The following is a 15,342-nucleotide window of genomic DNA, read 5'->3' as shown; positions in this document are numbered from 1 at the left end:
CAAGGTGACCGGGGGCTGAGCTGGGCCCCCACCTCTGGGCTGCATTATTTATAATACCCAGAGCTTGGAGCTGAGCAACAGCTGCCATGCTGCTCCTCCAGGGGGCATGTGCCACAGTGGAACCAAGAAGACGAGGTGCCCCTCAGGGAAGGCCCCTGGGGTCCTTGGTGCCCTCCACAGCTGGCTGGGGAAGGGACGAAGTGGGAAAGGGCCAGCAGCTCCATCCTTCCCCTCCCTGCCCCCTCTCCCCTGCACTCCTCCAGGCAGGCGGCGATAGGATTACTTCTGCATGACTGCCCGCTCCACGGGGTTCCAGAGACCCTCCTGCCTGCAGCAATCTTTAAAATTCCTCCAGCCCAACCTTGCTCCCTTTCTCCCTGCAGTGACTGCTCCAGCATTTACCGCAGTGTGCCCGCCGCTGCCACCACCAAGCAGGCCGGGGGCCAGGTCCCTGGCACCTCTGGGCAGAGGTGGATCGGTCCTCGGTGTGTATGGGACCCGGTGGCGCTCAGCACCCTGAGGCCCAGGCCCTGGCACATCCTCTCCGGTCCCCAGCGCTGGGCTAGCCCCGCGGAGCATGGCTCAAGCTGGGGTCAGGCATGCAGTTGTGCCAAGGTAGATGGGCACATACCTGCAAACACACCTGATGGGTCTTGGAATGCCTGCCAGAACCTAGCTGCCCCCACCTCTGCTCTGACCCCCACTCTGCCTCACCAATCTCTGCTACCCCTGGGGTGGGCAGACAGCTGGGCCAGGCCAGAGTCTGTGGCTCCCCAGGGCAAAGAAGCAGGCAGGAGATCGATCCACTGAATTTTTTAAGGCTCTAATGGAGCTGGCATCCCAGGACTTGGGGCCTGGGACACAGACAGTGGCTTGGGGACCCCTTCCTCAGCACTGCAGTTGCTTCCTCTTTCAGGTCTTGGGGTCGGGGGAAACTTTCTTTGAGCCTTTCCCCAGCAAGAAGAGGCATGAGGGGCCCCTGGGAAAGAAATGGGATCTGGGGGGCTGTGAGCAATACCCAGAGCCCCCCCCCCCAATCTCCCCAGCCCTAATGCAGGCAGAAGCAGCTCAGCCTCTAAATCACTCCCCTCATGCTGCCCTCTGAGGCGGATTCTGTGCATCTGTAATTAGGGGGTGGAACAGATGGTGGAGATTCCGTTTAAAATCATGCATCTAGTAAAGTAACCTTCACTGTCGGAACTGACTCCCAGGGAGACCAAGCCCCGAAGCCCAGATGGGGGGGGGGGGGGGAGTGGGGAGCATATCAAGCCAACACCTCACCCATCTCTCCCTGAAGCCCCAGGCCCATTGTCCCTCTCAGGTAAGCTGAGGGTGGGGGCAGGTTGGCAAGTACCTGAGAATGTGCAGGCTGGGGGTAAATCCCCCTACACCCCCCACACCCCCAACATACATGCCAGAGCCAGGGCAGGGCTGGGTACTCAGAGTTCTTGGCTGAGAGACTAGAGTGACCAGGTGCCAAGAGCCCCCAAAGAGGCCCCAAACCCCCAAAGCCCAGGCCAGGGTGCCCAGAGCACAGGGTCTTGGGTGGGGCAGCTTTGAACCAGATGTACAGCCTCACTGTCCAGGAATGAAAGGCCTGGGGCAGTGAGGGGGGGTGAAGACGCCTCCCCAGGCAGGGGAGGCTCTGGGAAGTGGGGGAGGACTGGACAGCAGACAGGGAGAGAGAGCACATAAGAGTGAGCAAGTGTGTGTGCAGGGTTGACTGAGGCTGTCTGGGAGGGTGTCTGGGGGAGGGGGACCTGGAGAAGAGGTGGGGTGAGAGAGCCGTGATGGAGAGTGCTGTGGGGGGAGGTGTGCTGGTATGTGTGGGGCCTGGAGTGAGAGCTGCAGAGGAACTGAGCTGGGGTATGTGACCTGGTGAGGTGGGGGGGGGTCTGGTGGGGGCAGGCAGGGAAGAGCTGCTGGTGAGCTCCAAGGGGTGAATGGGGGCACAGGGCTGTCACTGAGCTGAGGCTGTCTGTGTGTGCCTGGAGAGGTAGGGGGCTGGTCTGGGGCCCTTATGTGGCTAAGGAAAGGACTGGAGCTGGGGCTTGCTGGGGACATACAGAGGACAGCCTGTTGAGGTGTTGGGTCTATGGGGGCGCGTGCGTGTGTGTGCAGGTGTGCGTGCATGTGCATGCCTGGGAAGGCATGAGAAGCTGGGGGGACGGTATCTGTTTAGAAGTATACTAGAACTGAAGCTATGTCTGTCTTTGAGGTAAATGGTGTGGCTGAAGAGAGTGTTCTTGTTTGAGTGGGTGTTGAGTGGGCAGCGTGTGTGTGATGTGGGCGGGGGGGAGGACTGGGTGTTTGGAAAGGTATAGCGGTTGGATTGGTGTGTTTAGGGAGGTGCTGGGCTGTGGCTGGGGGGAAAATGTTGGGGCTATGTGGAGGGCCTATGTGTGTGTCTGGTGAGGTGTTAGTGCTCTGAGAGTCTGAATATGTGGAAGGTATTAGGGTTCGGGGAGGTTCTGGATTGAAGAGGGAGTTGATAAATGTGTGTGTGTGTTGGGAGTGTGCTGGGGATCATAAAAATCTGGGTTTTGGTTCATTACTAGGGCTGTAACTATGCGTCTGTGTGGGAAGGTGTGTGGCGGTTGCATGTTTGGAGGGCATGGGGGGGCTAAGTGAGCCTATGGGGCACCTGGATGTCAGAAAGGTGGCATGTTTGTGGAAGTGTTGGGGCTATGTGTTTGTAAGTGGAGCAGTTGTGTGTTTAGGGCTGTGCGAGCCGTGAGCATAGCAGGGGCAGCTGTATATTCAGGTGTCAGGGGCTACAGTTGGGTCCCTTCGCTCAGATGCTCAATGGGGCTCAGGGTGAGGGGAGGTGCCCCTCTGGGGAGATGATGGGCAGAGTCCTCGCCTTTGCTCAGGGGCTGCCTGCTAGAACCCCTCTTCTGGGGGGGTGGGGTGCCTGCCCACCCCCAGACCCGGTGCGGGGGTGTGGAGAACGGGAAGGGGGGGTTTGTCCATCTGTCTCAGCCTGTGCCCAGGCCAGAGGAGCAGAGCCGCCTCCTCGCTCCCTGGGGGGCAGCAGCGGATCTCAACCCACCCATCTGCCTTCAGATGGTTGAGGCAGGAGCCTCCACAAAGCTGCCTGGAGGGCATCACTGTGTTTGAAGAGGCACAGGCTGGGGGGTGGGGGGAACCACACAGCAAACAGTCCTCGTGGAGGCTCCTTTGAAAACCACTGACGCCAGGAGAGAGGAAGAGGGAGGACAGGGGCGGGTATGTCTGTCCTTGTGCGTCTGTGTGGGTCAGTGCCCAACTGTGAGCCTCAGAGCCCCTTCGCATGTGTTCATGCTGATGGCCTCTGTTCAAGCAGCATCCTGGCCTTGGAAAACAGCCCTCCAGCCCTGGCTGCAAGCTCACAGCCTCACACAGGCAGCTACCCCTCACACATACACACTGCCTACACCCACACACAACCCCCCCCCACCTTCACATCTGCATAGCACTGCACCCTCACACACATGCAGCTCACTCCTGGGGCCCTGTACTCTCATGTACCTACACCCACTACACACACACCCACTCTGCAAAACCAGGTGGTCACATATACCTGTGACATATACATCTGCACATACATACCTGATACACACCCACACACTCCATGCACCTTCCATTGCCCTGTCACACCCATATCCCACACGCGACCATCTCTTTCTCACACACACCATGACAGACACTTGCTGTGTTGAACCTGTACATATGTGCACGTGTTTGTATGTGCACACATTCACTCTTACCAACTCTCAGATAGCTTTCACGGCACTCAACCCACCAGCCAACCCCTAGGAAGGCTCCCACTGGCTGAGAAGGGCCCCCAGCCTCCCCACTCTGCCAGCTGGGAGGGAGGGGGGAGGGCATACCACCCTTACCCAGACACCTAGGAACACTGATCTTCACCTCAAGAAAGAACCCTCCCTCTGCTCTGGTGTGAATGCCACCGTATATGTGAAAGTGTGATTGTGTGTGCGTGTGTGTCAACATGTCCTAAGACCCCGTGAAGAGGTATGTGTGTCACTGCCTATATGGATAAGGAAGCATAGGTCTGCGTTCCCCAGTTACATTCATAAGATGCAGGATGAGTGTGAGGGTTAGAGATTCATGTGTCACAAAGTGTGTGTGTGTGTGTGCGTGTGTGTATGAAGGCCTGTGCAGACAGGTATGAATGTAGGGGTGCATTTACACAAGGAGACACCCAGTGAGTGCTGAATGTGGTATTTTCTGACACAAGAGACATGCCTGTCTTGGAGTGGGGGTCAGGGCTGGGAGCATTGCTCTGGTTAACTCCCTCCCCTACAAAAAGAGCAGGGAGGAGGGGTCTCTCCGTGCTTCTCTCTCTCTTGTTCTCTTTCTCTCTGACCTCTTTAGCAGCTGGAAACTGAGCCGGGGGTGGAAGCAATGGAGACTTGGCTGGCCCTGGGGTTTGGGGAGGGAAGCAGGAGAAAACACCTTCCAGATTCTCATCAAATCCCTGTTTGTGGTCTGTAGCCTCAAGCCTCTCTGCCTCTCCTCCCTCTCTCTCTCTCTCTCTTTCTGTCTGGGTTTCCCCTTTCTTTATCTCTTCCTGTCTCTCACTCCTCGTGTCTCTCCTCCTCCTATCTCAGTCACCTTGTCTCCCCTCTGGAATCTCCATGTCTCCGTGTCTCAGGCTCTCTGTTTCTTTCTCCCCAGGCCCTTCCATTTTTCAAACTCCTCCTCTCTCTGCCAGCACCTCTGTCTGTCCGTCTCTCCCTGTCCTGGTCCATCTGTCCGTCTCTCTCCGTCTGCCTGCGCGTGGGTGTCCCTGTCCATCTGTTCCACCACCCATCTGTCTGGTTGTCTGTGTGAGTCCTTCTAAGGGTGCCCACTCGCTCCCCAAGGTACCCTCCCCCAGGTCAGCAAAGGCCTCTCCCGGCTCAGGGGGTGGGGAGGGGATGCAGAGCTGCAGCTTCTGGAAGCTTCAGTAGCAGCTGGGCTGAGCTGGGAGTTCGGGGCCAGCCAGCTGCAGAAGCGGCCCCTCCTCTGGGCTCCCAGGCCAAGGACCCCAGAGCAGAAAGAGGAGAGAAAGCAGGGCCTTGCTGCAGTGAGTTAGTGTATGCCTCTGTAAGGGGGGGAGGCAGGGGGGCCTCACTTTACCCTCACTTCACCAATCCCCCCCCCAAGCTAGGCCCTGCAGGAGAGGGATCTTCTGTACCCACCTTATTTATCCCCTAGCCAAAGGCAGAGATGCTGGGATCCAGGAGGGAGGGGCTGTGTGGGGGGGGTGCCAGACCTTGGGAGAAGGAGGGGCTAAGAGCTCACAGTTTCTTGTCAGCTGTTGGGGGGGGGGGTGTCCTTCTCTCCTCCCTTCCAGGCAGTCCCTGGGGATGGCTCTAGTTCTGGTTCCAGCTCCAGGCATGTGGAGCTGCATGGGCAGTCCTCACTGGCTCCCACAGGGGCCATTTCCGCCTCCCAGCTTGCTTCTCCAGAGCCTCTGACCCACAGGGATACAGGGGGAATATAGGAGTATCTCCCCTCCCCAAGCAGAGGTTGGTTCTGGTCCATGGGGATCTTGATCCTGTCAGGGCACTGGCCATCCTGAGAGGCCCCAGGTAGCCCACCTACTACTGCCAGACCAGCACCTTATTCTCTCTCTCTGTCACACACACAAGCGCGCGCAGAAATGCACCCCAGCATTCATGGCCTGCTACCCCCACTCTCCCATCCAGCAACTCAGAGGACTTGAGAAGGCGCCCTCCCCCAGAGACCTGCACCCTACCCCGCACTGGTGGCAGGCTCCAAGAGTCTCCCCAGCACACAGCCAGCAGCTAGAGGTGACATCCCTCAGTCCCCTCCCAGGCTGCTCTGTGCCTCCTGTTCCCTCTCCAAGAATAGTCCAAATCCCTGCCGTCCCACCACAGATGGGGAAACTGAGGAAGGGAGGAGAGGCCAGAGAGCTATGCCTCGGAGACCCTGGCATGGAATCGCAGAGAAAGGGACGCTGACCTGTCACGTCACGAGCAAAGTCCATATTGGCTTGCTCCCTCTGCACTGCTCTACAACTGGGCCGGGGCCAGAGGCTGGCTCCCTCCCTCTAGAGCTCTCCTTGCCCCCGGCTGGGCCCCCTCCCTCCCTGAGCTTCTGAGCAGTCCTCCCTGCCCTCTCCCTCCCAGCTCTGGCTCTCTCATCCTCAGCTCTTGGAAGCCTGACTCACTGTTTCCCCTCCCCTCTCCCCTCCCTCCCTCTCTCTCCCAGCGGCGGCGCCTCCCCCTCCCCTGGGGGGGCTCTGGCCACAAGGGTGCCCGCCTGCTCCTCTCCCTCTGGGCTCCAGCTCCCCTCTGCACCCAGGAGGCCCCCTGCAGCTGTCCTTCTCTCACTACAGAGTGCTAGAGTGCAGACAGCCTAGGTCCCAGGCCTGGCATTGCCAAGTATCTGTGACCCTGGGCAAATGGCTCCCTTCTCTAGACTTGGTTTTCTCCTGTAGAACAATGCGTGAGGGGGATCCAACTGGATGATGCCCCTGGACCCTAATGTTCCCCGCCTTTAAAATCCCAGGCACCTCTTGGCACAGAGCACACACAACCTGTGGGGCACTGTACCTGCCTCAGGCCCCGCCCCCCAGGTCCAAAGAATAGCTCCTCTCTGTTCCCAGACTCGCCAAGAAGGCAGAGGGGAGACGCTGCCCTGGGGCAGGACTATTAGTCAAGTGACCCCTGGAATCCCCGGGGTCTCCCTATCCTCCCTTCCCGTGTGGGAGTTTCTCCCTCTCTTCCACCTGTCCGCCTCCCTCTTCCCAGAGACATTTGCTTGTCTCTCCTCCAAAAACAATGCCTGCTCATTCCAGGCTGTGGGGTAGGGAATGGCACAAGCCTAGGCCTTCTGGGTCCCCTAGACCCCCCCCCCCCACCACCAGGGGCTGTGATCCTGGCTCTCCTTCTTGACTGTTTGCTCTCTTACTCCCTCATCCCTGGCTTCTGCCACCATCTTTCTCTCTCCACCTGGCACGTGGCTGTCTGGGTCTCTCTCTTCCCCTCTCCTCCATCCCCTGGCTCTCTCCCTGGGGGGGCCCATCTGCTGACATTAGCAACAACGTTATCCTTGCTCCCTCCTGTAGTCCCCATCCCAGCTGCCCCCTCTGTGGAGCTGTCCCGGGAGACCCAGGGGACCCAGACACAGAGCTGGGCTCCATCCCATAATAGTGAGTCTGCTTGACCTCACTCAACCAGACCAGAAGTGTCTGGGCATCTGGTATGAAGGCATGGCACTGCACCCCCTGGTCTTGGGTGACTGGCATGAGACACAGAGCTCTGTATTCCACAAACAAACCAACAAAAAAGTTGGCCTGGGGGGTGGGATGTGGGGGTTTGAAGGGAAACAAGGGAGATCAGGTTTGCCTGGAGAAAGCCCCTATCCAATGAGAAACAGAAGCAAGTAGAGGGAGTGGCTGGAAGTCAATGCTCCAGGCTGATCTGAGAACCAGCAATGTCCCTCTAGGACTCGGCCAGTCCAGAGCAGCACCGCCCCCTCCCAAGTTTCCAGCCAGGGACACTTGGCCCCTCAAGCCTGGAGCACAGCCACAACCTCGGGAGGAGATCCCATCCCTTAATCTCCCGTAGGGTCCAAGTCCAACCTCCCAACAGTCTACCTCCACTTAGCTCAGCAGGGGGTCCAGAAGCCTCCCAGCCAAGATCTACGCAGGTGGAATGGGGTTAACAGAGCCCCCCAACTCCCAAGCCCCCTCACCAAAGTCCCGGTCAAGGTCTGGGAAGCAATTGAGAGATAACCCTGGACTGCACACACCCCCAAACGGAGAAGCCACCTTGTCTGTCCACAGCATGTGGGGGTGCTGGGGTTCCCTGCCCCCCAACCCTGTTCCAGACCCCCCCAGCCCAGCAAATGTAATAAACAGCAAGCTCTTTTGCTTTATGACACCAAATTTCTCCAAGCCCAGCAGCTCCCCTTCCATCACCACCTCAGCCATAGATCACATTAAAAACTCACAGAGGGCACCTTAAACACATCACATTTGTTTCTCTCTATATTATTTCAAAAGTAACGGCATTAAAAATGGATTTTACTACAGAAAATAAATATCAGCACGTGGGCTGGGAGCCCAGGCAGGAGGAGGGAGCCCACCAGGAGAACGTTCCCGAGGGCTCAGGCACAGCTTAGGTGCTGACCACGGAGGGTGGCTATGAGGCCAGACAACACCCTGGGGTATAGGGGGGGAATGTTTGGGATGGGGGCAATACCTGCCCACCCGGGCACCTGCCCCAGTGCCAGACCCAGAGGGACAAGAGTCACTGGTTTGGACTGCTGCCCACTAGTCCCCCTAAGCTCACACCCTCACTGATCTCTGCAACCTTTGAAGGGTGGCAGCTCTGGGGCAAGAAGTTCACCACCAGTCTCTGGGGGTTATTCCAACTATTGACACAGCAGGAGAAAAAAAAATGAATTCAACTTACTATCCAGTTTGATTTTCCATTGCTATAAAAATAAATATACATCTGCTCAAAGAAGGGAGATGGCAAGCGGCATGCACATGCCACCTGGGGGGTCCCCCCACAGCTCACCACCACAACCCAGCCTGCCCCCCCATCCAAGCCAGGGGTGGGGGGGATGGACAGACTGGTAATCTTTCACTTAAAAGCCCCAGCTCACACAGCTACACACACACACACACACACACACACAGGCACGGGGCCACACGGAACAGGAACAAGCCAACAATAGAAACACCCCAAATACTCCTGGCAGGACTCTGCCCAGGCCCGGGCACATGCCCCCGCCCCGCCAGCAGCAGCAGCAGCAGCAGCGGACAAAATGTGGCCACCCTGACCCGGAGGCAAAGCTTGTCCTCACACCCTGAGCTCTGCCCAGGGAGCTGGGGCCAAGTCCCGCCTGACACCAACTGGTCCGGCGGGAAACGCCTGCCCAGCCAGACAGGCACAGGCCCCCCAAGGGTCCCTCCTTGTGCTCAGGGACCAGGCTGGTGCAGCCTGGCCCTGCCTCCCAGGGTGACGCCTGGGCCCAAATTCAGCTGGCCCTGCCAGTCAGGCACTGGTGCAGAACCGAGGGCACCAGGCTCAGCCCCTCCCAGCCCAGCCTCAGGGCCCCCAAGCTAGGAGGGAGGGGGGACTCCCCACCCCTCCACATCTGGCCCTGGCCCCCAGGGTCTGCGGTAGAGAATTCCCGCCCCCGCTTCTCTCTCTCTCTCTCTCTCTCTCTCTCTCTCCCTCCTCCCGCTCTGTGCCCGCTGCCCGCCTCAGGGACAGCCCCAGCTCCCGCCTCCGGCCAGCAAGGCCCACATCCTTCCTCCCTCAGCTGGCCCCTTCGCCTGGCAGGAGGCTGGGGGGGTCAGGCTGCTAGAGAACCCCTCCAGCTCCCATTAGTCCTCATCCCCAGCCCCCAAACTCTGGGTCACTGTCCCTTTTCCTGTAGAACAGGAAACAAGGTTATTTCCTAGACTCAGAGCCAGCCCCCTGCCCCTCTGGCTCTGCCGGGGGACCAGGACCCAGCAGGAGAAGGCGCCCTTAGCCAAAAGGCATAGGGATTCAGCAATTCACCCCCAGCTCCCGGCCCAGGGGGCTGACAGCTGTCACTCAGCACCCCACCCCCTGGGGAAGAGGGGGCCCGATTCAATCAGAGCCCCAGAGGAAACGCATTGATAGGCGATTATTTATTTATTTATGCAAAAGTGAGCCGACTTTGTTCGCCAGGTAACCGGGCACGCGGCCCAACCCCTCCGGCCCTGGCCACCCCCAAATCCCTCCTCCGCCCCACACCCCCTCCGGGTCATTAGGTCCCCGCCCCTCAACTCCCAGAGCACCAGCGGAACCTTGGGATTTGGGGGTTGGAGGGGAGGGGCTCCTCCCTCCGCAGTCTCCCCCTTTCCCAGCGCCGTTCCTAAAATCCAGCCTTGTTCTCCGCTCCCACGGTCCCCCCTTCATTCCCCCCCCCACATTCTCAGCAAGCTGGAGAGCAAATTGCAGTTTTAAATCCAAAGACCGAGGGAGGAGGAAGGAGGAGGGGGCGCGCGGCAGCGCTGGGCGCGCACCTCGCCCCCGAGCCGGGGGAGCTGCGGGGCGGCCAGGAAACCCGAGAACCCCCCCTCCCCGCCCCCCCTTCTCGTCCACCTCCCCCTCCCCCTTCCCGGCGCTGCCTGCCAGGCTTCGAGCCGAGCCCAGCCGAGCCGCGGGCCCCGGTGGAAACAAAGACCGATCGCACCGCGGGCACCGCAGCCACCGGGTCCCGCGGACCGGACCGGGGCGCGCGGAGGGGGCGCGGGCCCCCCCACCCCCGGCGCGCTGCACAAAAGAGCCCGGCCGGCCGGTCCCCAGCGGGGTCTAGGGCTCGGGAGGAGGCGCCACTCACCGGAGTGCTGGGCTGCCGGCTCCGTGGGTCCGAGCCAGGCGAGGGGCTTTGGGGGGCGTCTGTCTTCCGGCGGCGGCAGCGACGCGGGCGCCCGGCTGCTGGGGAGAGGAGTCGTGGAGGAGCCCTGAGCCGCCCGCCGTTGCTGACAGCATGGCTCGCGTCTCGGCTCACATTCTCCGCCGCTAACTCCGCTGGACACGGCCCCCCGCTCCCGCGGCGCCCCCCCCACCTCGATCACTCCTTCGCTCCCTGCGCCCCCCTCGCTCCCCCCGCCGCGCACACACTCTCACAGCCCTGGACACCCCCGCCCCCACCCCCCCATTGCAAACCTGGGAGGGAACGCGCCCCGCGTAGTCCTCCTCCTGCTCCTCCTCCTCCGCCCTCCTCCCTCCCGCTCTCCGGCTGTCTGTCTGTCTCTCTGACTGTCTCTATCTCTCGCTCTCTCTGCCTTTCTCTGCTTTCCGAGCTGGGTGGGAAAAGGAAATGAGGACAGAAAGCAGACGCTGGCTTTGGGTGGTGGTAGCTGGATTCCCTCTCTCCCTCCCTCCTCCTCCTCCCCTCCCTCCTCCTGCCTTCTGCTCTCTCCGCTGCGAGCGGGGCTGAGCGCAGCCTGGCGGGTGGCTCGCTCTGCCCGCCCGCCCGCCCGCCCGCCTGTCTGTCTGTCTGGTCTGCCTCGCTCGCTCCCTCCCTCCGTCTCTCGCCCTCGCCCTGCCTGCCTGCCTCTCTCCGTCTCCGCCGCCGCCGCCGCTGCCTCTGCGAGCTCGCCTTACCTTCGCCGCTCACCATCCGGAACCCCAGGGGGGAGCGCGCGCGCGGCACGCCGGGACTTGTAGTCCCCACCCCGGCCGCTCGGCGTGCGGGGCGGGCGGGGCCGAGCCCGCTGCCCCGACGGCGCGGCCGGGAGCCCGCGGGGACTGCGCGCCGTCCCTTCGTGGGGGAAGGCGGGAGCGCGTCCTGGTTTGCCACGGGTGCTGGTTCTCCCGCAGGATTAGTGTTGTTTCCCACGTTCCTTGTTCCCTGCGGGGGGCTCTGGCTGGAGCGGAGGTTGCGGGTGGGAGCGAAGGGGCGGGGTCTGAGAATGGAATGAGTCGAATAGGGAATCAAGGGATTAGCCAAAGGGCCTGCGACTTTCTGGGGCGCCCCAATTAAATGATAGACCAAGAAGAGAGAGGCGAGGACGGCCTTTCTGAGAAAGGGACGTTCTACCTTTCTGAAAAGGTTTCCTATTGAATAAAGCACGACGTTCTGGACGGGAGGGCTGCTCCAGAAATCTCAGAGCTCCACTGCTGCTTCCACCTCATTCAGGGACCCCCGTCCAGGCTCGGAGCTTTCGGTTTAGCCCCTCCAATTCCTAGTTTTCCTAAAAATCCGAGGCTGACCAGGGCACAAAAGTCCTGGATGATCCACAAACAGCACCCCTCCCCCTTCCTGAATTTGCGCATTTTGGTAGTGTCAGGAAGCAAGATTCAGATTCAACAGTTCAGAGCTCCTGCTGCGGCCAGGGGGCTGGGCTCAGCACTTTCACCTACCTCCTCTTCAGGTCACATCTGTTATCCAGCCCCTAGCTCCAGGCCCCCTGCCTGGCCTATCCCCCCAGATGGGAATGTGCCCTGCCTGGGCCTAGTTACCAAGGGGAAAGTAGCTGGCGGCCCTGGAAGGGAAACTGCTGCTGCTGTTGCTGCTGCTGCTGCTGCTGCCAATTACTGGACACAACAGGGCCCCTTGATCAGCTGCAAAGACCCCCTGAAATGGTGCTATTGTCATTTACATTTTAGAGATGAGGGCAGTGAGGCCCAGGTCCCCTCATTTGGAAGTGGTAAAGCCTGGCTAGACCGGGGATTATCTGATCCCAGAGCCCACTTTTAAACCTCTGGGCTGTGGCTGGGAGTTGTGACTCCCAGGTCTGTCTGACCTTCACTCTCAACATCTGTGTGTCCTCCCTTGGTACTTTAACTCAACAGATGTTAACTAAGATATGGGCTCACTGGGGACACTGAGAGGAATAATGCAGTCCTACATATCTACCAACATCAGCCTTGCCCCATACTCTGCTAGCCCCATTTCGTCAGTGTGTCTGACATTCCTTTGCCCTATGTCCCCTGGCCTTGTCTGTCTTGCCCCATGTCTGAAGTTCCTCCAGCAGTGCCTTTGTCCTTGGCCCAGCTGTTTCTGACTCCTCCTTTGGCCCAGCAGGGTGATGGCCAAAGTGTGACAAAGGCAGGTGGTGACATTTCTCCAACTGCAACTGCCTGTCACCACCTTCCCTACACCCCTACCCCTTCCAGGCACCTCCTTTAGGACAGTCTGAAACCCCTGAAGGACAAAAGAAGAGGGTTCTGGGGGGAACTCTCTATTTACCCTTTGATGGGAGGAAGTGAGTGAGGAGGCAGCAGCAGTGAGAGAGATCTAGGGTTCTAAACACTCCACCTATTGATCTGGCATTAGGGGGCTGGCATGGCCAGCTGGAGAGGCCCCTCACTTGGGAGCAGGTTCTCTTTGCAGGCAAACCTTGGACTCAAAGATTTATTCATGGAATGGGGAGTACGATAAGGTCAGATATTCATGAAAGCAGTGGTTTAGGTTGTTAGGGGCCTTTCGGGTCCAAAGCCTGAGTCTAGAATTATTGGAAATAGATGAGGCTTTAGCATCTTACTCTAGCAGGTACCCTATAGGAGAGACTTTAGCACTGGAAGGGTGGAAGAGGCTCAGGTTCCCCTTTCTTTCACATCCTCCCCCCCCCCCGCCGCCCCCCCCCATACATGCTTACCAGTTAGGCTTTGCCACAGACCCAGAAGAGCCTACCTAGTCTGAATCAAGTTTTGGGAGGACGTTGGGTGGGGTAGTCCAGGATCATTTAGGGGAGAGGGAAACCCCAAGTAGATTGAGATGAAAAGGAATTTGGGAAAGGCCTGAAAAGGGAGAGGTGTGGTGAGGAGGTACAGAGGGCAAAATCAGCTGGGTGGGCCATGGCCCCTTGTGTGAGAAAGAGAAGTTTGGTTGTGTTTTACAAGCAAGCACCTTCGGCTCCAGGCTATTTCAGCTGCCCCCTTCACAGAGAAGGTGGGTACTGTTAGCCCCTTAGGTATTGAACATCGCTGGAACTGACGCATTACCAGGTTTTCCAGTCATTTAGAGGCTGGTCTTTCTCCTGGAGCTTCTTTAAATTGTGTTGGGTTGGTGGGGGGGGGGCGGTCCTTCCAGCGGAGCGCAAGCTGATTCTTCCTATGGGCTGCTGCTGCCACCTAGTGTCTAATCTCCATGTCTGCTCCAGAAGCTGCAGACTGAAAGGGGGGCTAACCCAGTCTTCAGAAACGGTGTCAGGGTCACCGCAGGCTGGGCAGGGTGGCTGGAAGTTCCCCCAGAGGGTAGGCTTGAAGGAGAGGACCCAGGTTCTGGAAAAACCTGCATCATCCCTTTCTGAGCTCAGCTCACTCCAACCCCCTTTGTTACAAGGTAGCAGGAGGTATACCTAGACCTTAGGGAAGTGGAGGTGAGATTCTAGGGATAAAACTGTGGGGCTATAGGCTTTTGGAGGCCATGTGGAAGAGGAGCCAGCCAGACCTGTTCTGATTCTGCTTCTACTAGTGTGTCCTTCACCTCTGCGAGTCTCAATTCCCATATGTATAAAATAGAAGAGTAATTCCTTCCCTGTCTTACAGGCAGGGCTGGGGAGATTGAGCACAAGGATATGAAAGCACTTTGAAAACTGACAAGGGCCTGCTGAGGGATTGAGTCATGATAATAATCATGACTATAATGATGAGGTCACAGCAGCCTGGAGCCAGGCCCTTGGGGCTCATGGAGAGAGCAGAATGAAGTGAGCCTTGGGTGGGAGTGGACACTGCCTTCCCCGATTACAGAAGTTTGAGGGCTAGCCCCACTCTTGGAGCTCACCTCAGGGGAGGTGTGGTTTGCTAGAGTGGTTCAGCCCAGTCCGCAGAAGGAGAAACTGAGGCTGAGAGAGACTGAAGGACTCTTCTAAGCCTCTGAGCCACAGATCCAGGATCAAGAGGCCCACTGGATTGGCCTTGGTCTTCCCCTCCTTAGGATGGGAACAGCTCAGAGCTGGGACCCAAGAGACCAGGGAAGCAGGAAGCCCCTCCACCTTGTTGTACAGGGGAACTAAGGTCCCCGGGCCCCCATTATCCCTCCTCCTGGGCTAGGCGCCCCCCCTCCTTTCACAGGTCCTTCCACATTCCTCCAGGCAACAGGAAACCCCAGCTGCAGCCCAGACTTCAAACAGCTCCTCCCTCTGGGCAGGGGGTGTGGGAGGAGAGGCCAGAGGCCAGAGGGCAAAGGTCAGCTTTGTTCCTGCTGGAGGTGGTGAAGGACGGGGGTGGGAGGGGGGATGGGGACACGAAGGGGGCAGGGTAGGACCCTTGACAGCCACACTGCGGGTGTGAGTGTGTGTGAGAGTGTGTGTGTGTGTGTGTGTGTGTGTGTGAATTCCTGGGTCTGTCAGCATACATGTGGTTCTCACCATTAGCCTGTGTCTGGAGGTAATTGTATGTCCTTGGTTCCCTTGGGCTCACGGGTCTGCCTTGTGCATCTGAGTGTTTATCAGTATGGATTTGTTTGTCTGTGGGTGCTCAGCCTGGGATCTCACTGACATGTTTGTAGGTGAGATCACATGTATGGATATGTATCGTTCACAGATTTGTTCAGAGCTATGTATCCTCCTATTAGTATGACCCGGTGTGATTCTTTGCATCAAGAGGGATCTCCTTCTCCTGCCGCTTCCCCTCCCCTCCTTCCTCTGGTCACAAGAGGGTTCATTCTGAAAAAGGAATCTGACTTTGTTACTCCCCTGATCAAAATCCTATGGCTTCCCCTTGTCCAAGGCTTGCAATCCCAGCCTGAATGCATGGCAGACATGACCCATGCCTACCTGGCTCTCTTCATCTTTAGCCACTAATGCCCCTCAAATTTCACACTCCAGTCACACCTACCTAATTGAAACTCCCTGCACGGTCCTATTTCCTGCCTCTGAGCTCACTTAAT

Source organism: Canis aureus, chromosome 5 (genome assembly GCF_053574225.1).
Source record: "Canis aureus isolate CA01 chromosome 5, VMU_Caureus_v.1.0, whole genome shotgun sequence".
NCBI lineage: Eukaryota > Metazoa > Chordata > Mammalia > Carnivora > Canidae > Canis > Canis aureus.
The sequence above is the reverse complement of the archived record's forward strand: the minus strand, read 5'-3'. Positions refer to the sequence as shown.